This window comes from Barbatula barbatula, assembly GCF_947034865.1.
Source record: "Barbatula barbatula genome assembly, chromosome: 3".
NCBI classification, from domain to species: domain Eukaryota; kingdom Metazoa; phylum Chordata; class Actinopteri; order Cypriniformes; family Nemacheilidae; genus Barbatula; species Barbatula barbatula.
Window position 1 is genome coordinate 692609 of NC_136764.1, and position 27230 is coordinate 719838.

Here is a 27230-nt window from a genome sequence, read left to right on the forward strand (position 1 = left end):
GTCTTGCATTCTAATGTCAAGCCACATAACGCAGGGTGAATGTGTACGCTTCTTTGAAAAGGGTTTTCATTTCATAGGGACGGGACGGGGAGCGTATGGCATGACTATCTGAGTGTTCGATTTTATACCTTCCAACATACGTTGTCAGTGATTATTCAAATCACATTCACATCTGTACGTCACCTCAAATATGTATAATTATATAGAGCTCTGTGAATTGAACATCCAAAATGCATGAAAGGTTTTCCGTTTTTATTGTTGTGTAAATGCCCTCTTAAAGTGTGTGTTCTTTCAGCTGGTTAGATTCATGCTGTGGCGTAATGGATAAAGCTCAGGCTGCTGGTAATCGCCGGGCTGCTTGTTCGAGGCTCTTAAAGAGCCACAAGCATCACGACGTTGAATAGGCTTTGAAAGTTTTGAGTGGAGAGAAAGACAAGCACCCACCCGAAACACCTTAGCAAACGCATAACAACACACTGGGAAAAAACACCGGCGTTGTGTAGATGTGTTGCACGGTAATCGCCACTCATATCGCTTTCTTCATGATGTTATGTCGCAACGACATAATGTAATTATCCACGATCCCTCAGACACGCTTCGTTTCTGCTCCGGTGGCGCAGTTTTGAGATGATCCCTGCGCGTGCCAGCGGGGTGAGCTGAAAGCCAAACAGCCGCAGATACACCGAGACATCACTGAGACAGACAGACAGCCAGCTTGTGTCCTGTCTCTCTCTCACACACACACATACAGTACGGTTGGACACCGGAGGAGCAGTGTGTGTGTGTGTTTGCTGAGATGCGTCTCTGATGCGCGCGGCTGAGAGGTAAACACGCGCGCGAGTGGATGTGGATTGTGGATGTGGATGTTATCGTGTGACTTATGGACACGCAGGAAAGACAAATGAGGACAAAGCCGTCACACTCTAGACCTGGGTGAGTAAACTTCACACACACATCGTGGGGACCTTTTATAGACATTTTGTATTCTGTATCAACTGTGTACAGTCTCACAAACACGCATTTGTACGTTTTCACATACGCGTCATTTAGTTTGATTTATAATCAATCTACATTATGGGCTCCATTGACTGAAACACACAATATATGTGGACCAGGACATTCATCTTTGTGGGGACATTGTGGGGTCCTCACAGTGTATCAAACCTGCACACACACACACGTACACCTGTGGAACAGTGTGGGCTGACATCTCAGTGGTTGGTTATGCAATAATATTTCCCCGCAGGAGTTTGTGTGTTGTTGTGTTGTTGGGTCACGGGTGGTGTTGAAGTGTCCAGCAGCTCTCAAAGACTCAGAGTGTGTTGTTGTGTTCTGGGAGGTCGTATAGCTGTGGATGAACTCGAGTGTGTTGAGAACCAAGCATCACATTTTTATTATCAAATTATCACAGTTTTACTAAAATACCGCGTAACGTTATAAAGAAACGTGTTTGTCACAAACAATAGAGCTCCTGTAGATGATTTCCGATAACAATCAAAAGAAACCGAGAAAAAGCGATACTTGGCTAAACTTGTCTCTCTAATATTTTGACTTTAGACTGCGATACCAAGATCGTCCGCTAGATGTCAGTGTACCGTACGCCATCTATTAATGCGACGACGATATGCAGGAGCCATTAAACAAATCGTTTATTTAAAAAAAAGAACATACAAATAAATTCGCCAAATCGTTTATTTAACACAATAATTATACAATAAAATAATAATATAAATTAATATAATCGTAAATCAAATAAATAGTTTATTATTAGACACTCGCCAAACACTGGCCCGGGGGTCAGGTGCGCACAGCGCGTGTACTATGAAACGGTGTATAGCAAAACCTTCACTAATTTGTACGATCATGGGCAAAGTGATCATCACGATTAGGTTGACGATTATTTCGTCAGGTTTTTTATTCCACTTTAGCATGTTTATTATACTTTACAACCGATTAATATGTTGTAATCTGCTGCCATTAAACATCGTATCTCAAAGCATGCTGTCATCTTAACGCCCCGCCCCAAATTTGAACATTTTGTGACCTTTGAAATGAAACCTTGCGTCTCCGTTTTTTATTCCCTGTGTTTTTCACCCCTATAAATGTCGGTGGATTTTTTTAATTTCCTATAAAGTTTAAAAGAGACTCTAAATATTTTAACATTAGACTGCGATACCAAGCTCAACCGCTAGATGTCAGTGTACCGTACGCTTTCTATAAAAGCGACCGAACTGCAGGACCCATTCAACAAATCGTTTATTTAATAAAATGAACATTCAACAAAATTCAACAAATCGTTTATTTCAGTCTGACGGCGATGATTTCATGAACTTATGGCGAGTTTTGTGCTTTTTTATAAAACATTAAAATCACAACGTTTGTGCTCAGTCAATGGTGGGACGCATTATTGGTTATCACGATTAAAAATGCTTCATCGTGCAGCCCGTTGTTTCTATAGTATCCATGTTTTTTGTTGTTTTGTAGTAAAACAGATTTTCAGAAAGGACAGTTACTGCAGTAAATATGGTACAGTCATCTTAAAATGATGGCGTCAAGGACATCAAGCGGAGACCCAGCACACCACACAAAAACAACATCTGTAAACATCAACAAAAGAGGACATGTACTGTGTTTTCTCCTCCCTATGAAAACAATCAGTTATGTTTCTGTACAAAGTCCTTTCTGTCTCCCTCCTTGTGCATCTGTCAGAACTGTTTGAGTTCTCCAACATTGCTCTTTTCTCAGAAGACTTGGAGTATAAATCTGTAGCTCAGTAAATAAAGCTGAGATTGTTCTGAATCCAGGAAACTGTACAGTGAAGGCTTACGACACTAAAGCTGATGCTCATACAGATCACTTCCACTGCTTAGACCGAGAATGATGGAGTCTTTGTTTTACGCTGTCCATGTCCTCTGTTGTTGGTGTTTCAGGCGTTGTGTTATTGTGGTGTTCTTGATGTCCTGATTGGAAATTCAGTTTGAATGTTGAATATGAATTAATATAAGCACAAAAGGCTCCAAAACAATTTGACGTCTTGTGTGTGCGTGCCGCGTGTAATCTGCTCTCCCCGTTTGCAAGTCCAGTTCATTATAATGTAAAGTGTTTCTGACAGGCGCGTTACCGTGCTGCCCGGGGCCGTGAGGGTTATAAACAGACTATAATCTCAAGTGAGAGAGAGATGGAATAAAGGTATAATTTAGCATCCATTTTATCATCCTTCTGTGTCCATTTCCCGCTGGTGCCGAAGGTTAATGGGACATATGTTCATTCCGACTCTAATCACACTGAAACCGGACATGAACAACAAAACAAAGACCCTCAACGATAATAAACGCACATCAGACCACATGCGTGTGTCTCTGCGATTAAGCGCTCATTTGAATTTTAAATGAGCAGCGTTAGAGGTGTTTGTTAAGGAAAGCGTCTCGTATCGCTCATGCATGACGTTTGGTTTTCATCTGCAAATCACACTAAACAGTGAAGGCCAGGGAAGATCATCGAGAGTCGGGCGGACATGTTTGGTGCCGGTCCAGATTCTGTGAGTTTCCCGTTGGGAAATGGGTGGCCACAGTGACAAACGTATCCTGTCGACTAAACAGTGTTTGTTTTCTTGGCGATAGAAAACACTCAAGCAACAGCGGAAACGTTCACAGTTTGATTCTGATATACTATGTATATAACATTACTTCCCCTATATAGTCCACTTGAAAGAGTGAGTGAGAGATTTCGGACATCGAGCGGTGGGCATCATTGTGGAATGTTGCCGTGAGCCTCATGTTGGATAAGAATCAGGTTTTAAAGTGCATCATGGGATTGAATAGTTTCACACACCACTAAACATGACTGCATGAGGGGGCTGTTTTAGATAGGACGATGTTTTATTTAGAGAAAAACTGACTTTTATTTGTGTCTTCATGTCAATTCTGTTTATTTGATATGGCGCTTTTCACAATGTGCATTGTTCCAAAGAAAATAAAATACACAAAAGGTCAATCAAAGCACAATGCACAGTGTTTATAGAACAAGCAAGATCATTCTAGCAAACAATACATCAAATCTAGTAAAAGCAGTCTACCGGTGAGCAAGCCAACCCCAAGATTCAATGATAAACAAATAAAGAGGAAACGCATAACAGCTGTCTAGAAAACAACTGATATTTTATTTGTGATTGTTTAAAGTTTGACAGAAAAATTGTATAAGAAATGAAAGGGAAAGTTTGTTTCTCAGCATGTACAACATTCTTTAGCGGCTGAGACTCGAGCGTTAAACAGACCTCCAGCACCTCTCATCTCATTACAATTCATCTTTAACAGAATAACAGAAGAGACGGGTAGAAATATGAGAGATCTATTATAAGTACAAGACCAAACCTGACGGATGAGAACAAGAGAGCAACTGTATGAATCATCAATAATAAAGAAGCCTATAATTCAGAACACCGTCTGATCTGAACGTATGTTAAATCTTCTCTTGAGCTTTTATTGTTTAAGACACGAAATGAAACTCATTTGTTTTTATAGAATTAAATAGGAAAGACGCATCAGGAAATCAATATAGGTTTGTTGTGGCCAATGTTGAAGGTATGTGGTTTTATCTTCCACAAACCTAAATGCAGTTTTAATTTGTTAAAGTTGTTGCTGATACACGTTGATTGGATTATTGTTGCAAATGATGTCGCCATGGGAACGTTTCCACCTGAATGACTCAAAATCACTAGGGATGAGTGTGGAAAATGATGAACAGATCACTATCATATTCCCGCTTATCTGATTTTACATTATTGCCTTTTTTGGCTTCATTTTTAATAGTCCATTTGACCTTTTTATACAGTCTCTTTCTTTGATCCACGCCTCTTAAGGAGTGCGTTTGCTCATCATATTAGTCAGCAGGACAGGTACAAATCTGATGTTTTTGAACCAGGTATATAAATTAAATCCGAGTCCTAACCAGAGCCGGTGAAAAACAGAGTTACGACACTAGATCTCGCCGCCGTGTGGTCAAATGAGTCCAGACACATCCGTGCTGTCAACCTGTTTAAAGTGGGTTATAGCGGGACAGACAAAAGCAACTATGTTTGCATAAATTTACCTAAATGTACCGTATTAGCACATTGTGTACACGGATGACAACATTTACTTTATTTTATAGCAGCATTTTCTCTGGGGAGTAATATTAATACAAGATTTCAGTTAAAATATAAAAAAAGACCCGACCCGAGACAGACCCAATAAAGTTAGACCCGAGTCTGTCCCGACACAGCCTCATTTTTTCATGAAATATTGCAGCGTTTATTGTAAATAGCTTACCAATGTGGGTCGTTCTCTTTATAAAATTCCTGTGCCCTCATAATCTTCAATTAAACTCTTAAAAATGCTCTTCCGTCTCTAATGACCATCCATCTCAAATGATGCAAGTTAGACGGCATCAGCTAAATGAATGAATGTAAATCTATTGCTATAATATTGCTGTGGTTTTTGACCTCATTGTGCCGTTGACATCATTAAAATAATAGAAATGAATATCAGATCTATTAAGGCAAGGGCATTAGTCGACCTGTTCGTCTACATGACAAAAACAAACAAACCTTGAGGGTGAAAGTCAAATCATCTGCACTGTAGATCTTTATGAGAAAATGACATTAGTGATCTGTTTAAGTATTCTCATCAGAGCTCTGAGCTCATTATATGACGGTAACATCAAATGTTTAATGATGAGGAGAAGAGGTTTGTATGTCAAAGACAGCTGGAGTCGAGCACATTGAAACGATACGGTCCGTTAACGGTCTAATTCTCATCATTTCTGATCCTCCATTAACATTAAATGTCTTTTTAAAAATATATCAGAGTGAATTCATTTCTGTAGATTCACTTACATGAAACCAGAGTAAATGACCCTCTATCTATGCCCGGCCAAAAATCTGGAGCCACTTCAAACTTATACGGCTCGTATCAATATTGCATTTTAATGAATGATTTACAGATCAAACAGTCAGCTTGCTTCTGGACGAGAAGCGGTCGATGAGGAGGAAATTACACACTACGCTCACGTTGTAGGTTCCATCCAGGGTTTGTCTGCAAGATTTATTACATTGATTACATTTGGATTGCTTAGCAAAAATAGCCCAACCTGTATCAGAATGGCTAATATTTTGTTAGGACCATATTTTAAGATATTGTACGTATTGTAAAAGAGTCACGGTATTATCTTGACATGCTGTTTGCATGTATCTACAGTATAAATGAATGTATGTTCTTTACTGTTGATAAAACAATCATTTTCTGTGTGTTGCTGATGCGGAGAAGCTTATTCATGCATTTATGACCTCAAGACTTGACTACTGTAATGCTCTACTTAGTGTTTGTCCTGCATCATCAATAAACAAACTACAGTTAGTTCAGAAAATACCATCACATAACCCCAATGTTATCAACCCTTCACTGGATACACATTAAGTATCGTATTGACTTTAAAGTTCTTTTAATCACTTATAAAGCCTTAAAGGGTTTAGCCTCTACCTACCTAACAGAGCTTCTATCACACTACAACCCATCACGCTCTCTAAGATCTCAAAACTCAGGACTTTTGATAACACCTAGAATAACTAAATCCACCAAAGGGGGTCGAGCTTTCTCATACGTAGCACCTAAACTCTGTAATAACCTTCCTGATATTATTCCAGGATCAGACACACTCGCCCAATTTAAATCTAGATTAAAGACGCATCTTTACAGCAAAGCATTCACTTAATGCTAAATATGCTAAATAAACCACCGGGAGACATTAGGTATTATTTACTAGTACGATCTGTGCTGTGTTTTCTCCTGTAAAGCTGTACACAAGCAGCAGTCTGGAAAGTTGAACCAATGCGTCTTCATGTTAAATAACAAATATGCGGCATGTGCTCAGGATGCTGATTTAGGCCTGGTTATTTCGCGTCTAAATCCATGCGGAAAACGTGAGCCGCGCCTCTTTCTTGGGAAGTGCGCACGCGGCCATCTGAAAGTAGAACTACTTTCATCTCGATGTGGGGCGGACACCCCTAGAATATATGTCGTATTTACACTCGCCTGCCGTGCATCTACATTTAAAATAACGAATATGCGTGTGGAAAAGACACGAAACATGAATCGGGCCTTATCCCGTGTGAGTCTCGGGGTATATTTTTACTACCACCGCTAGCTTTCTGTCACTGTCAGCTTTCCATTGGCTTGTGATTGAGGTCCAGGTGGAATGGATCTCAATTAGCGTGTCTGTGATACGCTAGCGAGGGTAAAATGTTATATCATTTCTGATATCACTTTATATCATTTCTTGATACCTGATGCCACACAACATTCATTCGAGCCCTTTTCACAGTACACATTACAGCCGTTTTAAAGAGATTCATGACGTAGCGTTTGATAGTCTCCGAGTCTGTTCAATGAAACTGATCACCCAACGATAAGGGTCAGTGTTCTCCTGTCTAACCAACATCAATAGAATGTCGATGTTACTTTGTTTGCGCTGACATGTAGTCGATGTTTGACACAAAATTGTGATTTTGACGCTGTAGATGAATGCATGTGAAGAATCCGTCCTGAGACATGAAGAGTTCTGGCAGTATCAGTGAAAGCAGATGGCTGATATTTTCATAGTCGTCGTTTGAATCATCAGTCTGTGTGTCACTCAAAGTGGGCGTGCAACATTTCGTTCTTTCTATGAAACAACAGCATTTGTTTTGTATTTTAAACAACAGGAACGTGAGCCACATGACGGTGATGGAAGCTGGAGTTATTGATTTATTGTCTTTTGTAAATACTTTTGAATCCTGTAATCCTAACCCATTCTGAGTCGTTTTGACAGATTTATCACAGATGCGAGGTGAAGTACTATAAAGTGAATTACTATGGCAACCAGTATGATGGGTTATAATGAAGTCGACTGCCACACTGTAACCTGCAAACAGATGAAAGACATTTCTATTGCTTTTATATTGTTACGTAATAGTGATCCATTGCATTTTTATGTGATGATTAGAGGAAGATAGATATTAAAATCGAAACATGTAAACAAAATGAATGGTTTTTTAAATGCTGGGTTGCTTTTTAAACCCATGGTTCATTTATACCCATCGGTTTTGTCAATATTTTACCCGACCATGGGCAAGACGGCATAAGCAAGTATAATTTTTTTGTTGACCACTAAATATACAGTAGCTGTCGGTTTATAGTTCTGTAGATGGCACAGTTTTGGCACATTTTATTATTATAAATTACATATAATAACAAATATTATACTTTTATATTGTGAACAGTGATTCAAATATTCCAGGTCTGATTTAACAGTAATTTACATTTACATTTACATTTAGTCATTTAGCAGACGCTTTTATCCAAAGCGACTTACAGATGAGGAAACATTGGAAGCAATTATAACAACATAGGCAACGAAAATACATAAGTGCATCAAACTAGTCCATTAAAGCCTAGCACAGTATAAAAGCTAAGAATAGTGAGGTTAGTAATGTTTTTTTTTTTTTTTAAGAAGGAAAGGGAAGAGAATTAGGAAAAACTCAATCAGCAACGTGTTGACGGAAGAGATGCGTTTTTAGGTGTTTTTTAAAGATGGCAACCGAGTCTGCTGATCTTGTAGCAGCTGGTAGATCATTCCACCAATGTGGAACAAATCCAGTGAAGGTACGGGAGAGTGACTTTTTTCCTTTTTGGGATGGTACCACTAGTCATTGTTCCTTTGCAGACCGCAGTGATCTGGCAGGAACATAGATCTGCATTAGCGAGTGGAGATACGATGGTGCAGATCCGGTGTTGGTCTTGTAGGCCAGGAGCAAAGCCTTGAACTTTATGCGGGCGGCAACAGGGAGCCAGTGTAACCTGATGAAGAGCGGAGTTACATGCGCTCTCTTCGGTTCATTGAAGACCACTCTTGCCGCCGCATTCTGGATCATCTGGAGAGGTTTGATTGTGCAAGCAGGAAGTCCAGCCAGAAGCGCATTGCAATAATCCAGTTTGGACAGGACAAGAGCCTGGACTAGGACTTGCGTAGAGTGCTCCGATAGGAATGGTCTAATTTTCCTAATGTTGTAGAGGATGAATCTACAGGACCGGGTGGTGCTGGCAACATGACTTGTGAGGTTAAGCCGATCATCGATTACCACTCCCAGGTTTCTGGCTGTGCTGGACGGTGTAATCGTTGATGAGCCTAGTTGAATGGCAAGGTTGTGGTGAATCTTTGGGTTGCCCGGGATCACAAGCAGTTCCGTTTTTGCAAGGTTTAGCTGCAGGTGATGATCCTTCATCCAAAGCGAGATGTCACTAAGGCATGCCGCGATGCGAGCAGAGACCGTCGGATCGTCCGGTTGAAATGACAAGTAGAGTTGTGTGTCGTCCGCATAGCAGTGATAGGAGAAGCCATGCTTCTGAATGACCGAGCCGAGGGATGTCATGTAAATGGAGAAGAGTAGCGGTCCAAGCACTGAGCCCTGTGGCACCCCCGTGTTGAGCTGTTGGGACGCGGAGACCTCATCTCTCCAGGATACTCTGAATGACCTACCCGAGAGGTAGGACTCAAACCATTGCAACGCCATTCCAGAGACACCCATAGCACTGAGAGAAGCCAGGAGGATGTGATGATTGACAGTGTCAAAGGCAGCAGACAGATCCAGTAGGATGAGCACAGAAGACATGGATGATGCTTTTGCCAGTCTCAGGGCTTCGATGACTGAGAGCAGTGCAGTCTCTGTGGAATGACCGGTCTTGAACCCAGACTGATTGCTGTCCAGGAGGTTGTTTTGCATGAGAAAGGAGGAGAGCTGATTGAACACAACTCGCTCCAGGGCTTTGGCGAAGAAGGGAAGAAGGGAGACAGGCCTGTAGTTTTCTAGCAGTGTAGGGTCCAGGGTGGGTTTCTATAGAAGCGGTGTGATGCGGGCCTCTTTGAAAGCTGTGGGAAATGTCCCAGTGGTGAGCGAAGAGTTGATGATGTGGGTCAGAGCAGGCACAACCGTTGGAGAGATGGCCTGGAGGAGATGGGTGGGGATGGGATCCAGTGGGCAGGTGGTAGGGTGGTTGGAGCCAATGATCTTTGAGACATCAGCTTCAGACAGAGGAGAAAAGGCAGGGAGCACACACGTGTCAGCGATGTGGGCGGGTTCGACAGATGGTGGCGTAGAGAACTGGCTGCTGATGGCAGTAGTTTTCTTTACGAAGAACGATGCAAAATCAGCAGCTGTTAACTCCGATGAAGGTGCGGGAGCAGGCGGACAGAGGAGAGCAGAGAAGGTTTTGAAGAGCATTCGAGAGTCCGGAGAGTTGCAGATCCTAGAGTGGTAGTAATCTGTTTTTGCAGAGGTGACATCTACAGAGAAAGAAGAGAGAAGAGATTGGTAGAGAGAGAGGTCTGCAGGGTCTTTTGACTTGCGCCATTTTCTCTCAGCTGACCGGAGGCTGGCGCGATGCTCACGCAGTACATCCGATAACCAGGGAGCCGACGGGGATGGACGGGCTGGTCCAGATGCAAGAGGGCATAGGTTGTCCAAGCAGGATGAAAGCGTGGAACACAGAGTGGCTGTGGCATTGTCTGTATTCAAAAGTATTCAATTTGTATTCAATTTGTAACCTCATTTAGTACATATTTATATATATATATTATGGCAGGCCGTTCAGGAAATGTTAGTATTTATAATACTGTATGATTGGTTAAATACATGGAAGGAAAGTCTGAATAAATGAATTGAAACTTTAATATATGGAATTAGAGTTTTAAATAAATGGAATGAAATTGCAAATTTGATAATACTTTAAAAAAATCATTATTATTTAAAATTGCTGCTAGATTACGTGCAGACTCATCTTTTGTTCAACATCTGAACAATCACAAATAAAAACACAAGATGACGCCAGTTTCATTCTGTATATTCACACACATTTCATTCAATTTAATTCCATATCGTCATGTTTAAATCCATATATTCATACTTTCATTCAATGTAATACTAGGACTTTCATTCCATATATTTAACACTCTCATTACACAGTTTCATACTTTCATTCAATATATTCAACCAATCATTTTATAAATACTTTAATTTCCTGAACGGCATGCCAAAATATATATATATATATACATATAATACACACATATATATATATATATATATACATGAATTAATTAATACAAAATTAATCGAACAACAACATGATAATTAAAAGAAAACTATAATAAAGTCCCATCCCATAAATCTTCAACAGGAAAGGGAATCATAATAAAGCCTAAATCAAAGCATTTTGTTTGAATTCAACACCTCACGAAAAGTTGAGGATTGAATATTCATAATGCATTTGATGTTTTGTACTGTTTGTCTATAATTCAGTCAGAAAGCTTGAATAATTTTTTTGAAATCGGTTCTGCATGTTGTTTGTTTGATGCTTTATAAACATCAGAATTCCTTTTGATAGTTAATCTCATAACTTTGTTAAATCCATGGACTAGGAAGCTTGTTTTTTAGACACAGTTCTTTCTATTGTAGTGTGCAGTACAGGACACACACACACACACCAGACGGGTGTGAATCTGAGACGCGACCAGAAGAAATCCAGACGGGTGTTCTGCTCTGTTAAAGGTTTACAGTCGCAGAATGAGATTTGAAATGGGCTCACTGTTACGCATTAGTTCAGCCTGACACAAATAAATCAAAAATACACAATCTCATCGTTTCTGAAGATCTGCTTCAACATGTCCGTCTGTCATTTTCAGCTCATAGAAGATGGTCTGCGCTTCACGTGTGTCGACATCCCTGTTCTAGCAAACACGTTCTGCACAGAACTTCATAGGCAGTTCATAGAATTAATACATATTTTGAATATTACATGTCGTGTGTAATGTTGCCGTGTGTGAAGGTGAGCGGTCTGCAAATTTGTAAAGCCGAAAGTGACCAGTGATGTATAAAGTACCTAAAAGCAATACTTGAGTAAAAGTCTTAAAGTAACAGATAAATATCATACTTAAGTATCAAAAGTACTTTTTATATGACATCTACTTCAGTTTGTAGAATAAAGTTGAAGCAAACGTTGTAAAGATAAAATCAGTGCTTACATAGAAATTTACAACTGTGAAAAATCTCCGTCTTAAGCTCAGTAGTTTTATCTATAACAACATGTTGCCAAATTGCTAAACTATGAAAATTCAAGTTCAGAAACCACATGTTTATAACTTTACTTTACAAATTATAACTTTATAATAACATAGCTCCTCCCGCCCCTTTTAACATTGAGCTTTAAGCAATGATCGGTTCAGCATTGTCATGGTGACCGCATCACCTTGTCTATTTCAGTTCTGTTTCTATGCTTTTATTTTGTAGTAATGAACATGCTTAGGGGAAATGTATCAGAGTCTGCAGGAATATTAAGACTCAAGTAAAGTACAGATACTCCCAAAAACTACACAAGTACTTTACTTAAGTATTTTACTTCATTACATTACAACACTGAAAGTGACCGAATGTCCTTGGCTTGGACGAGTCGTCTGTTGTTCTAATTTCATTGCCGGGGTCAGATTTGAGTCACCGTCTATGTTCAGTGATGCGACACTGCGCGCGGTAGACCAATCACAGCAGACTAGACCTTTTGACCAATCAGATCAGAGCAGGCTGATAGAAAGGAGGGGCTTAGACAGATGAATCGCCGAAATAATAATTTGAGAGTCAGTCAAGAAGTGAGGTATCAATAACTTCCTATTATTAGAAAATAAGCCTGTTTTTACAACGTGTATGTACGTAAACTAGTAGACTAAAATCAAAAGATATTTTCGCTTTAATAAATTACTTTTCAAGTTAAATTGACCAACAAGCAATGACATATTGCAGAAAGGCACGACTGTCACCTTCACATGTGTCATTTAACCCGCGGCAGCGCCTCTGATCTCCTCCCGGCGACGAACCACTGCCTCCAACAAATCACCAGTGTTGGAGGACAGATGCGAGAGATCTCGGGTTTAAAATAACTCCAGTAATGTGACAGGTTCTGTGTTCATCATTTTGAGAGGAAAATGCTGAATTATTCATCGTGAATCATTGCATGTGTGAGGGGGACCGACGCAGAGGACCAGAGCTCGAGTTCTCGAGTGGCAAAAGAGAAATGAGGACGTGGAAGAGTCTGATGATGAATAAAGAATAAAGCGAGACATTAAATACAGATGTTGAGCTAAATCCGTCCTTAAGCTTAAAGCACTGCAGGTATAGGAAAATCAAACCAAACATTTACTCTTAAAGCAGTCTGACTTGTATGAGTTTCATACAACAAAAGCGTTCTGTGACTGCAACGATCTCACAACTTGAATGAAGTTCCTGTTACTCGTATCCTTCAGCTACTCTGAAGTCATGCTGGGACTTATACATCCATTGCGTATATTGGTAACGTCGTGTTAACGTTTCAGAAATAATAACAATTACTACGAATATTTAAATAGAATTTAATGTCAAAACTCCTTACAGGTTCGGTTATCGTGCTGGAAATGGAAGGTCCTGTTAAGAGCAATGCATTGTGGGATACGTTGTGTAGTCTGCTCTGGTTGTATTAAATGGTTTGCCAAATGTGGTAATTCTTTATTATTTATTGAATCTTTTTTGTCAAAACATCCTTTAAACAGATTTCCTGTTATATAAAGTGTCGTTTTCAGTGGAATTGTACAATATGTTTGAAATATATAGATATTGTTTTTCATAAGTTTGTTGTACATTTCATATACGTTTTATTTGATCTCTTTGCTAGATTTTTTGGGGGTTTTGCATGTAGTACTGTGCACAGTCGAGAGAGTCCAAACGGTGCGTGAATGCATATTGACATTTATATTGCGTTTATTTTTGTATAAATTCTGATATGTCAGAGGAAAATAACAACGTGTATGTACATCAAGCTAGGGCTGCACAACGATTTCTGCCTCCCGCGATTAATTGAGCATAATCGTGGCGATATTAATAAAAGCAAGCACAAAACATCCTCATGATAAAGTCAGAAATGTTTGGGGCTGAGCGCATAGATGACGGAGCGCTTTAAAATACAGTAGTTGAACAGCAGCAGATTATATCATGTATTAAATGGCATTTAAGATAACATTTAAAACTGACGTAATAACAGAATCATCGCAATTATTAATCGTGATTAAAATTTGGAGGGATATAGACAGTTTCATCAGATGCGCGCGTGTCCGGCTCCCAGTTAACTTCCGTTCTGTGTTTGGCTAGTGTCTAATAATATAACTATTTATATTTAATTTCATTTATGTTAATATTAATTCTGTATTTAAAATGAACGATTTGTTGAATTTTGTTGTATGTTCACATTATTAAATAAACAGTTTGTTGAATGAGTCCTGTAGTTCGTTCGCATTTAAAGAAACCTGTATGGTACACTGACACCTAGCGGATGATCTTGGCATCGCAATCTAAATTCATAATATTGGAGAGACAAGTTTAGCAAAGTAATGCTTCTTCTCTGTTTCTTATGATTGTAATCAGAAATGATCTACAGGCGCTTTATTTACACCTTTATCACGTTTTCGGTGTAGGGACGCATTGTGTCGCTATTTTCCGGTAGCATAGCAACAATTCCTTTCTTTAAAAATAACATGCGGAAGTATTTTTGTGTGCAGTATGCACTTCAAAACTGAGGATGTTCAGGATCTTGCTGAAATGTTCCTATAAATATATTTCCCGTCCAAATGCACATTCTGAATAATAGATGCATTTATTTCCTAACCTGCTACAGTCCTGTGTTTTCTTTTACCGGTCATATTTCATTTGAAATGAATGTGGAAATTGCACATGGTTTTATTAAAGTGTAGCACATATTTGTAGTAATACCAAGGGTATTTTATAGAGCTTGGTCAGTTCTCGTAAAACCAGTATTGCTTACAGTACATACATTGTTTTTCCAGTCCTTAAAATAGCTGTATGCATAACTGCCTTAAAGAATGGTAATGGCGTTAACACTTAATTCATCTTTAAAGAGTAACACGATGACAGTTCGACTAAATTGAACATTAATAAATTTTTGTGTATTGTGAATTACATGCAGTAAACTGACTGTCAATTAAAAATCACACACAGTAGGTGATAAAAAATATTTAATACAAATAAATGCACATTTTAATCTTATTGGTCACCAATTTAGAGCGCTGACTGACACCGTGTGATGTTATAATCACGTCTGTTTACCAGCCACCGCACTTTCACAGATTGGCTTTGCTGGATTAAAAAATAATAATTCTGTTCACCGTAATCATCAGAATATCTCTTGTCCTGTCACTGAACATGTCTGGATTTTGAAATCATTTAGTGGTCACTCATTATAAGAGGCATTTAGACAAATTGGCGACTGCTGCCTTTTGTAATAAACGTAACTGGAAAAATCGGCACATCCGGTGTTCAATTCCTCCATGATAAAGGCAGAGATACTCTTATATAGAGTTTGTTATACTACCTTGGGAGGATAGTGCGTTCAGTGCAGTGTTTTCTTTTTCTTGCTTGATTAGGAAACAGAACTATGATAGGTCGGTCTTGCTATGTTAAAAACTTCAATAGCATTACACAGTCGTTCAGAAAAAGCCCCTGGTTCTTTCACTTTCGATTTATCCAATATATCAAACAAAACAAGTAACGCTAGATATCAAAACAATAATAGCAGCGGAGTATGATCCTCCCAAGATGGCGGCACCACTGCAACATGCAAAATAGGGCGTGACGTCACCTTCACATTTTCTATAGAGATGGAAGGGGCTGTAATACGTATCATAGGAAAAGCCCAATTATATAACGGTAATGGTGTCAGTGGCCGGAGTTCAGTTTTACCGCCGTCCGTAACAGTTTACGTTGCACGTGGATTTGTTTGTTATAAATATTGCACAAGAAAATTGATTTTTTTGGTTATCGTGATATCGTTTAAAATAGATCACATGACCGTAATTGTAAATATAATTGATTTGTTTAAATCTAGAGAAACCATACCTTTATATATATTTATTTGTTTATTTGACAGTAAATTGAATTGTCATCATCAACGCAACAGTCAAGTCATTACATTTCAAATGCATTTATTGAAACATTTAATTTTCATTCAACGACAAATATACAATCAAATGTTTCTGTAAGAGTGTAAGTATTGTAGTGTAAGATGTCAACACAACACAGACGGGTTGATGAGTGACGTTGTGTGTTGTCTTTTTTATGAAGGTTATGAAGTGTAATCTGTTAAATTACAAGTCTCAGACCGCACGTCAGACCAAAGAGACGCCGTCACTATTTACACAAACTTTGTGTTGAGATGTTTGAATATTTATGAGTGTTTATTCAGAGAAATAGCTGTGGGAGTCCTTGTGTCTTCTGTGAGGTTGGCTTAGATGAAGAAATCGTCTCATAATTCTTCTGTTCTGAATAATAGAACAAAGCAAACGACGGCGGCAGGTTTTATTCTGACACTTCAGTAAGACGCGGGAGAAGTTTTTCTCAGAACTATCTGTGTAATGAACCTGAGGCTGTTTGACAATCACACACGTGTTATTGTGTGTTTGGTCACTTCATTGTGTCTGATCTATTTGTGTCAGTCTGATCTGCAGCTTCTGAGCAGATGTTACAGTTCACATCTGTGTCGATGCTGACGTGTGTGTACATGTGTGATTGTTTGTTGTGGTGTTTTGAGAGGTGTGTGTGTGTGTGTGGGGGAGTTGTTATGTTCTGGGTTGTCTCTGTGATGTGTTGTCGTTATTATTTTCTTTATGTTGTGTGTGTGTCTGTGCTTGTTGTGATGTTCTGAGCTTTGTAGGGTGTGTTGTGCATGTGCATGTGTGTGTGGTAGTTGTGATGTTCGTTGCAGTGTGTTTGTTTGTGTGTGAATGTCATGATGTCCTGGGAGCTGATGTGTGTTAGTTTGTGATTGTTGTGATGTTCTGGGTGTGGATGTGAGTGTGTTTGTTTGTGTGTGTGATTGTTGTGATGTTCTGGGTGTGGATGTGTGTGTGTGTGTGTGTGATTGTTGTGTTGTTCTGGGCGCTGGTGTGTGTGTGTGTGTGTGTGATTGTTCTGATGTTCTGGGTGTGGATGTGTGTGTGTGTGTGTGTGTGTGTGTGTGTGTGTGTGTGTGTGTGTGATTGTTCTGATGTTCTGGGTGTGGATGTGTGTGTGTGTGTGTGTGTGTGTGTGTGTGTGTGTGTGTGTGTGTGTGTGTGTGTGTGTGTGTGTGTGTGTGTGTGTGTGTGTGTGTGTGTGTGTGTGTGTGTGATTGTTGTGATGTGTAAGTGTGAAGAGTTTCTCCTGCTGTTGTGTAGTGTTGTGAGGACTCTTGTGTGGTCTTGTTGGGTCACACAGTGCATGAAGTGTGAAAACAGGTTCTGGTACTCTCTTTTAACAACCAGCTGATTTAATCATGTTAAATACCGATTTGACAAACAATCATAATTTCAATCACTTCATTACCTGTGATAATAATCCAGCAGTCTTAATGAATTCTTCTAATAAATAAATCCAGCATATACACAACCTCATATCTAATTTATCTTTATATGATATAAACGTATCTGTTATGTTTGTAGGAATGTAAAGTCGAACACACGTTAACTCTTACATTATGTGAGATAAGTAGTTTGCATCTCTGATTCTTCATTTATCACTTCATAGTAAAACCATTGGCTTTCTTCGATTCGATTGGCTGATATGCTGCTTTCCCTCTTTTGTCTGATTGGCTGGAATCCCCTAAACCCTGTTTGATCGATCAATCTGTTGACAATGGGTAGCTCCGTGCTAATCTCACTGGCTGGAAGCATCTTGGGCGTGGCTTAAAATGACACGTCTCACTGAGGTTGGGGTTGATGGATCGATCTTCTTCGCCTTCTTCTTGGACGGGAGCACTTGGACGCACGCTTATTAGGTTTGTGCGCCGAACGCCGGATGGGGCTTGACCCTATTGGACGCAGGCGCTCTGACTCACATGTGTCATACATTCTCGTCGCTTCAAATCTAACTAATTTGCTATACACAGAGTATTTGTTAGGGCTGGATGTATGTGATGCTCTTTAAGTGCTCATGTTCACAGGTGTGCAGCATTGCGCCCTTTGTCTCTTTACATTGCATTTATTTATGCAAAATGAATTATAATCAATGCATGGACATGAATATTGAGAGTGATTAGTCAGTGTTGTTGTGTTGGAATCATTTTATTGTATTGAAGGTTGTGAATTGAGTGTGTTGTTGATAAATGAAGCTTGTCAACAGACGCACACATAATGAGTCTTTGTGCTTCTCCTCCAGCATTAGTGTTCCTCTGCCGTCCGTCCCACTCGTTTCATCAGTAATTTGAATAACGCCTCATTAACAGCATTTAATTATGTTCCAGTACAAACAGCCTGATGGCAGAATGTTGAGAGTGAAGGCCGTGGGCTGATGCTCGCTCCAGGATTTCTCTCCGAGCAGCGGCTGTACACGGAGCTTCAATCCTCTCTCACCAGCGCTGAACATCAGATGATCAGATCTACACCCACCATCTCACCCTGCTCATGCGCATTTCTTCAGGTTTTGATAATTCTTCAGAGACCCTGGAGGTGTTTGTTTCTGACATGTAGATAAATCTTCAAAAACACGGACAATATCACACACGCTTTAATACTGCATTTTAGTCTCAGGGCAGTTGTGTGTGTGTGAAGCTCTCCAGATAGTCTCAGGTGTTCTCAGACCATCTCGGTTGATCTCAGACCATCTCAGGTGTTATCAGACCATTTTGGGTGATTTCAGACCAAGTCAAATGTTTCAGACCATCTCGGGTGATTTCAGACCAAGTCAATTGTTTCAGACCATCTCAGGTGTTTTCAGACCATCTCGGGTGATTTCAGACCAAGTCAAATGTTTCAGACAGTCTCAGGTGTTCTCAGATCATCTTGGGTGTTCTCAGATCATCTTGGGTGTTATCAGACTATCTCGGTTGTTGTCAGACCATCTCAGGTGTTTTCAGACCATCTCGGGTGATTTCAGACCAAGTCAAATGTTTCAGACCATCTCGGGTGATTTCAGACCAAGTCAATTGTTTCAGACCATCTCAGGTGTTTTCAGACCATCTCGGGTGATTTCAGACCAAGTCAAATGTTTCAGACAGTCTCAGGTGTTAGAAGACCATCTCAGGTGTTCTCAGATCATCTTGGGTGTTCTCAGATCATCTTGGGTGTTATCAGACTATCTCGGTTGTTGTCAGACCATCTCAGGTGTTTTCAGACCATCTCGGGTGATTTCAGACCAAGTCAAATGTTTCAGACCATCTCGGGTGATTTCAGACCAAGTCAATTGTTTCAGACCATCTCAGGTGTTTTCAGACCATCTCGGGTGATTTCAGACCAAGTCAAATGTTTCAGACAGTCTCAGGTGTTAGAAGACCATCTCAGGTGTTGTCAGACCATCTCGGGTGAATTCAGACCAAGTCAAATGTTTTCAGACAGTCTCAGGTGTTAGAAGACCATCTTGGGCGTTCTCAGACCATCTCATGTGTTATCAGACCATTTTGGGTGATTTCAGACGGTCTCAGGTGTTCTCAGATCATCTTGGGTGTTCTTAGACCATCTCAGGTGTTGTCAGACCATCTCGGGTAATTTCAGACCAAGTCAAATGTTTTAAATGCAGACTCAGGTGCTAGAAGTCCATCTCAGGTGTTGTCAGACCATCTTGGGTGTTTTTAGACCACCTCAAGGTGTTGTCAGACCATCTCAGGTGTTGTCAGACCATCTTGGGTGTTTTTAGACCATCTCCGGTGTTGTCCGACCATCTTGGGTGATCTCAGGTCATCTCTGGGGTTTTCAGACCATCTCAGATGTTTTCAGACAGTTATCAGACCATCTCGGTTGTTCTAAGACTATCTTGGGTGATTTCACTCCATTTCAGGTGATCTCAGACAATCTTGGGTGTCCTTAGACCATCTTGGGTGTTATCAGATCATCTCAGGTGTTCTTAGACCTGATGTCAGGTGAAGTCAGAGCATCAATTCTACAGTCTTTTGATTTCTTGAAATTGTAAGCAGTCTGTTATTGAAGGATGATGCATTTAAAAGAGCCGATCTGGCTCTGGTCTTATAAAACATATGAATACACATGTCAAAGTGAAAGTGACCTATTTGTCAGATATGGAGACCCATACCCGAAATGTGACCTCTGCATTTAAGTGAACACACACACAGCAAGTCGCGTACACCCGGAGCAGTGGGCAGCTATCACTGCAGCGCCCGGGGAGCAAGTAGGGTTAAGATGCCTTGCTCAAGGGCACCACAGTCCTTACCCGATCGGCTACCTTCTGGTCATGAGTCCTACTCTCTAACCATTAGGCCACGACTGCCCCCTCTTGTGTGTTCTCTGTGAAGAGAGAGGGTAGAAAACAGTCTAAAATATTTTATTAAGTGAAAAACAGACTTCTTTAAAGTTGACTGTGATCTCAGATTTCTTTCAAACTGATGAATTTGCTAATGAATTGCTAATCTACATGTGATGTTAAATGTGTAATATTCCCTGTGCTTGGAGGTGAAGAACCGCTCTGAGTCTTATTAGCCAGCGATGTGAATAATGTATCCCGTAAGCGGCTTTTTAAAGCTGTCGGACAGAGAGCAAAACTTCTTACAAACCCGCCGACAGAGCCAAGAGCGTCTCACTAATCTGACGTTAAACCCTGTACATCAGTGGACGTTCACAATATCATGCTCTGATGTCTCTGCAGTTTAATGGACTGTTAGGACAGTTTGAGCCTGGACAGAAATTACATTTAAGAGATTAGCAGAACTTTGACGATAAAGATGAACTGTTTTTGGATCACATCATTTATTTCGACCTGATGAATGATCACATGCATTTAGCAGCAAGTGCAACATGCAAGCTAAGAATGCTCTTGGTGTAACCACTGCAACATGCAACATAGGGCATGACGTCAGCTTCACATTCTCTATAGCAGATCAGGTGTTTGTGTGTATGAAAACACATGTATTAAAGGCAAAGACATGTTTAAATTAAGCAACACAATGTCATATAGGTGTGTGTGTTAAATGGTCACTATCTTTCCTTGTGTAATTTTCGCAGGAATGTCTCGTTCCCTTTGAAGTGCGCTAACCGCACACACACATTCACCTTGAGCAAGGTGAGAGACAGAGAGTGCGTTTGTCGTGCTGCAGATATCTGCAGTATCATACTACTAAAATCAAATATTCAATTCTAAGGTATTTCTGTAGCGCTTTCTGTCAAAGTTTTGAGTTGTTCCAAATCTGTATATCTGTGGAACAACTCGAAGGTGCGGAAATGCTGACAGAATTTTCATTTTTAGGTGAAGTATCTGTAACAAAGATCAATAAAAGGAAGGAAGGAAGGATGCGGGAACCTCCCTCGCGGTCGACTGCCGGCCATACAAACACAATAAACACAACATAATGTCCAGGCCTGGTCCTCTCTCGTCATGCACTCCTGTCACTCATCCGTTTATGCTCCCGGAGCTCCTCCGTGAGAGATGTGAGACCGGTGCACGCACAGCTGACGCTCTTTATCACCTCAAGCTTTTCCCTCTCGCCTCTCGTCCCGCCCTGCTCGCCACAGCATCCCTTTAATATGTGAATGTTTCTGATGTGTAGTACGGCTGATCTCACAGGATTTGGTAACTACTTTACAAAGTGAATTTTCACCAAATTCATGTTTCTATGACATAATAATTCTGACAAGGTACAATTATCAATATCTCAGACTATCTTGAGTGATCTTGAGCAGACACATCCAGTTATTCCAACACTGTGAACAGTAATAAAGTGATGTGTCATTTATTTGAATCCACACATTCTATATCCAGTATATGATGAGATCAGACAGAATGTTTCTGTGTCCTCCTGTGGACGGATAATATTCAGTCTGAGGAGAAACTCGGGCGTCACAGACAGCTGCCGGATGCCTCCTCTCATCTTCTATGACACAAACTTTCTGTTGTGTCTCCAGAGACATTCAGCTCCTGTTAAATATTAGTGACAGTACAAATGAAACGCTTCGGACAACAGATGCTGTTCATCACGTCTATATCAATGTGCTTCAATCCTGCTGTCTGCCCTGAACACAAACACACACACACGCACAAACAAACGCACACACGCATATACTTGTATACACAAATGTATATACTTGTACGCACACATGCATATATGCACACACACACGCAAATACACACACATGCATATAGGCACACATACGCACAAACACACACACACACACAAACAAACAAACGCAAATACACATGCACACACACACACACACACACAAACGCAAATACATATGCACACACACACAACACATGCACACACATGCATATACGCACACATACACACACACACACACACACACACATGCACACACGAAAAACAAACGCAAATACATATGCACACACACACACACACACACACAAACAAACGCAAATACATATGCACACACACACACACACACACACACAACACATGCACACACATGCATATACGCACACATATACACACACACACACACAAATACACACACACAAATATATACATATAGATATACACATGCACACACAAAAAACAAACGCAAATACACATGCACACACACACACACAAATACACACACACAAATATATACATATAGATATACACATGCACACACAAAAAACAAACGCAAATACACATGCACACACACACACACAAATACACACACACAAATATATACATATAGATATACACATGCACACACGAAAAACAAACGCAAATACACATGCACACACACACACACAAATACACACACACAAATATATACATATAGATATACACATGCACACACAAAAAACAAACGCAAATACACATGCACACACACATATACACATGCACACACAAACAATACATGCACACACATGCATATACGCACACATACACACACGCGAATACACGCACCCAAATATATACACATGCACACACAAACAACACATGCACACACGTGCATATACGCACGCATACACCCACACAAACAAACATTTATATCTTAACATAAACGTTACTGCACATGTGAACTTTTGTGACCGGCTAAACTCTAATATTTTGACTTTAGACTGAGATACCAAGATCAACCACTAAATGTCAGTGTACCGTACGCTTTCTTTAAATCTTTAAGAAAAGATCAAACTACAGGACCCATTTAACGAATTATTAAATACAATTATTAGACAATAAAATAATACTATAAATTAATCTTAATGTAAATAAAATAAAAAAATAGTGTGTAGAAACGCTATACATAGTGTAAAGATGATCATATTATAGATAAGGCACTATATTTCGTGTGTTTTTGTTTGTGTTGGACAGAAGACGGTTGTGTGGGTTTGGAAGTATTAAGTGAGAGTAAATGTTGACAGCCTTTTCTTTTTAGGCGTTTCATCAGATGATTTTTAGGTCTCTTAAAGTGTGAATTTTAGATTTTTTCCTGTTTGCTGATTTTAATTTCACAGCTTTTGATGAAACCATAGATAGATGCCACATTGAATCACTCCACACACGTCGGCATGTCTGCCATTTTGGACAGTCAACATTTTTATCATTGACAGTAAAAAACTGTGGGTTTCCCAGATACCTTAATATTGTGTTTGTAAAAATCGGTAGAACGAGCCAATCATCAATCTGTAAAGAACGAGGATTCTCTGGGGCGCTTGCCAGCATGTGCCCAGGCGCATTAGATAAGACGAAAATCAAAGTGCATTGTGGGTAAAAAAGAGGGGACCGAAAGTAGTTCATACATGGCAGACACCCGATGTAGTGCACTATATAGAACATAGGTAGCGACCGTGGGTGTTTTTGTGTTGTCATGACATCATTTCCTGCATGACGATTAGGCCTCATGTGATTGGCTCACACTATTGTGTGGTTCCGTCAGTTTGAGATCTGAATGTGAACTGTGAAGTTTACCTCGACCGCGGTTGAATCTGAACACAGGTGTGATTCTGTGTCTGACACCTGAATATCACTGTGAGGTTATATTGAGCTCATATCTTGTTACTTCATCTTCTAACATCATTATTCTCCAAACGGTACAGGCTCGCTCGAGATGTTTCGGTTTGTTTACCAGCGCCTCAACTCAGCGTTCTGTTCATCTCCTCCCGCTGAATGTTTCTAAATATGAATGAACGGTTTGATTTTTTCATGCGCCTTGCACTGTAAAACTTACCTCAGTTCTGTCAGTGCATGACAAATGAATGACAATTAGTTCACATTTTAGATTGACGGTATGGTTTTGTTCTGGGCAAAAACTCCCTGCCCATCCATGCTGCCAACATAAGATCAGGGAGCGCTGCGATAACACCCCTTTAGTGTAAATAGATCATAGCAAGCAGATGTCATTCATTCTTAATGACATTTAAGTGTAACACATGATGTAAAGTAATTGATTCTTTGAATAACAGTCGAGTCCCAATTGAAAATGTGAAGTGGAGTTGGGGATGGAGGAGGGTAATTTGCTGTTAGCTGAATGAAATTTAAAGGAAGCTTGCGTCATATATCTATAGGATTTCTATGCTGGCTTGACTCACATGACCTCCCAGAACTAACGCTATAAGCTTGATTTGATGAATTCTACCACATTCCCATGTTTTTTCAGGCTTTATATCTGGTTCACCTTTAAATGTGACTTCTGAAGTTTTAGATTTCCAATCGATCAGTTTCAGAATATTACGTGTTTGTAAAAGTGGAGTTTCTCTTTCCTGAGTTTGTGTTTCTCTCGCTTCATTTACAGCGAGAGTGATGGCACTCTCTCCCTTCAGTCTCTGTCTCGCTCGTCCTTGCGGTAGATGACAGGGCTGGTTACGGACGCCGAGGTCCGTGTTTGATGTGGTGTACTGAACTGTATGAAGTTGCTCAGGGGAAGATAAATCATATTCCGCTCTTTCCTCGTGAATCAGAGAGCGTGAAACGGGTTTGACTCTCTCTCCTGTACAGATAAACCTGATGTTGTGACTGGACTACCAAACCTCCACAGGAAAACACAAAAACCAAAACACTCAGACAACAGTTTGCTTTGAAATTTGTTTAGGAGGAATGAATAGAGAAATAAATGAGAGTGTAATTGGTAATGTGTATGGAGGTGTAAATGATTGTAGATTGTTGAGGTCAAATAATCTGGAGTTCAGTAAATTCGATGAGAAATGTTTGAATTCATATTGAGATCTTCAATGAAATTGACTTTTGATTGCAGACTTGAAATATCTTTGCTCAGTTTGACACATTGTTGACATTTCCCCTTAAAGAGGATGTGCAATGGTGTTTCATGCATTCTGACTTAACCGTTTGAATCTTCTCATGCTTGACATGGTGAACTTGTCAAAAACGAGTTGGCCGTATGACGTCGTATTAAAAAAAAGTTAGCCTACCACAGTATAGAAGCAAGAATGTTTTTGGGGGTAGGAAAGTAGAAAAGAAGTAGAAGACTGTAGTAATGGGTCAGTTCTGGAAGGAGTAATGGGTGATGAACCTAATCGGGTTGGCTGGGATCACAAGCGGTTCAGCTGCAGGTGATGGTCCTTCATCCAGAGTGAAATGTCATTCAGGCTAGCTGAGATGCTGAGAATACAAAAGTCAAAATATAACAGATATTACGTTATCCCAAATAATACTAAATCCCATAACTGCTAATGCTCTGACTATAATGCATATTACTCATATGTTCTTTACATTATGTAGGATGATTTTATGTCATAAACTGTGTTATATGATGAAAGAGAATGTTTATGGTGTGTGTCTGTGCAGAACTCACTGTTGTGATGTTGTAGGTGGTTGCTAGAGTGTCTTTTACATTTATGCATTTGGCAGACGCTTTTATTCAAAGAGACTTACATCGCATCTTACTATACATTTGTTTCTGAGTATGTGCAATCCCTGGGATCGTGTGTGGTTTCTCACAAGCTCAGGTCAAAAGAGCCAAACCCCTGATGTTCTCAGCTCTCAACTCATGATTATATATGTGCTCCAAATTAAACTTTGGTGAAGAATCAAAATCTAAAAGGATTTTTTAAAACTTTTTGAGACAATAGAGAAACGCAACAGACATGTATTCGCCTATTTTCCATCCGTCACCGTAGTATTTCTACGACTGTATTAACAGATCTATCAATCTCTGTTTAAAAAATAATGATGATGTCCCCAAATCTCAGATGTAAATTGTAATTTTGACTCCAATTTACTGTATAAAAAGTATTACTCTGTCAAATATTAATGCAATAACAAATTTTAGGGGGAGTTTCCAAAATTAGACATTTGATTTGTCTTGTTTCTTTTCAGAGGCTGAACACAAACAGACAGACGTGTGCTGGACGTCACCCATCAATCTACTGTACTGACTCGTGTGTCATACAGACGTGTTAATGTTCATTTATATATTTCAGAACAAAATGTGTGTGTTTGCGTGTGCGTATGTGTGTGTTTGCGTGAACGTGTTTGCGTGTGCGTATGTGTGTGTTTGCGTGTGCGTATGTGTGTGAACCTGTGTGCGTATGTGTGTGTTTGCGTGAACGTGTTTGCGTGTGCGTATGTGTGTGTACGTGTGTGCGTATGTGTGTGTTTGCGTGAACGTGTACGTGTTTGTGTGTGTACGTGGCATTTAAAAGTCAGTTGGGTGTAACTTTGTCGCTCAGGAGAAATGATTGAGATATCAATGAGTTCTCATCTGTCATTTATTTTATTTTAGGTACCTAACAACCACTTAAACACCTTAGCAACCGCATAGCAACACCTTAGCATCGTAACATGAGTTTTGTTAAATAGATTGAGGATGCGTTATGACATCACAGGAGGGGTCTGCCTGCCGCTGTTGGTGGACCAGATTAAAGTTTCATGTGAATCCAGGCCCGCCGTGGCCCTGCCAGACCCACAGAGTGTTTTATTTGGCCCGGCGTAAAGATTAGACCGACTTGGCTGGCATCTCCACTTCCTTATCCAAGAGCAGTGGCCCGACGCCCAGTGACTCAACCTTTAAATGTGTGCCAGCGAACCAAAACACGACACAACAAACAGCAGATAGATATCATTCACTGCCATGATATTACAGAACCTGCTCGGTGACAGATTTATTGACCCTCTTCATTCTCAAATTACACTCTTGTCTTGTTTAGTTTTTGAAGAATCGCTGTATCGGGTGCTTGGGGTTGATGGGAGTGTCAGGGGTCTTTTGAATATTTTGGGTGTTGT

General features: G+C 40.0%; 1 protein-coding gene across 1 annotated transcript in view; it reads left to right on the plus strand.

The window, feature by feature from the left end:
• The first annotated feature begins 638 nt into the window (after positions 1-638).
• The window catches only part of lingo3b (leucine rich repeat and Ig domain containing 3b), a 30344-nt gene continuing 3752 nt past the window's right edge, over positions 639-27230 (plus strand). The window contains exon 1 of the mRNA XM_079452541.1: positions 639-933. The gene's annotated coding sequence lies outside the window, so the exon portion shown is untranslated. The remainder of the gene's footprint in view (positions 934-27230) is intronic.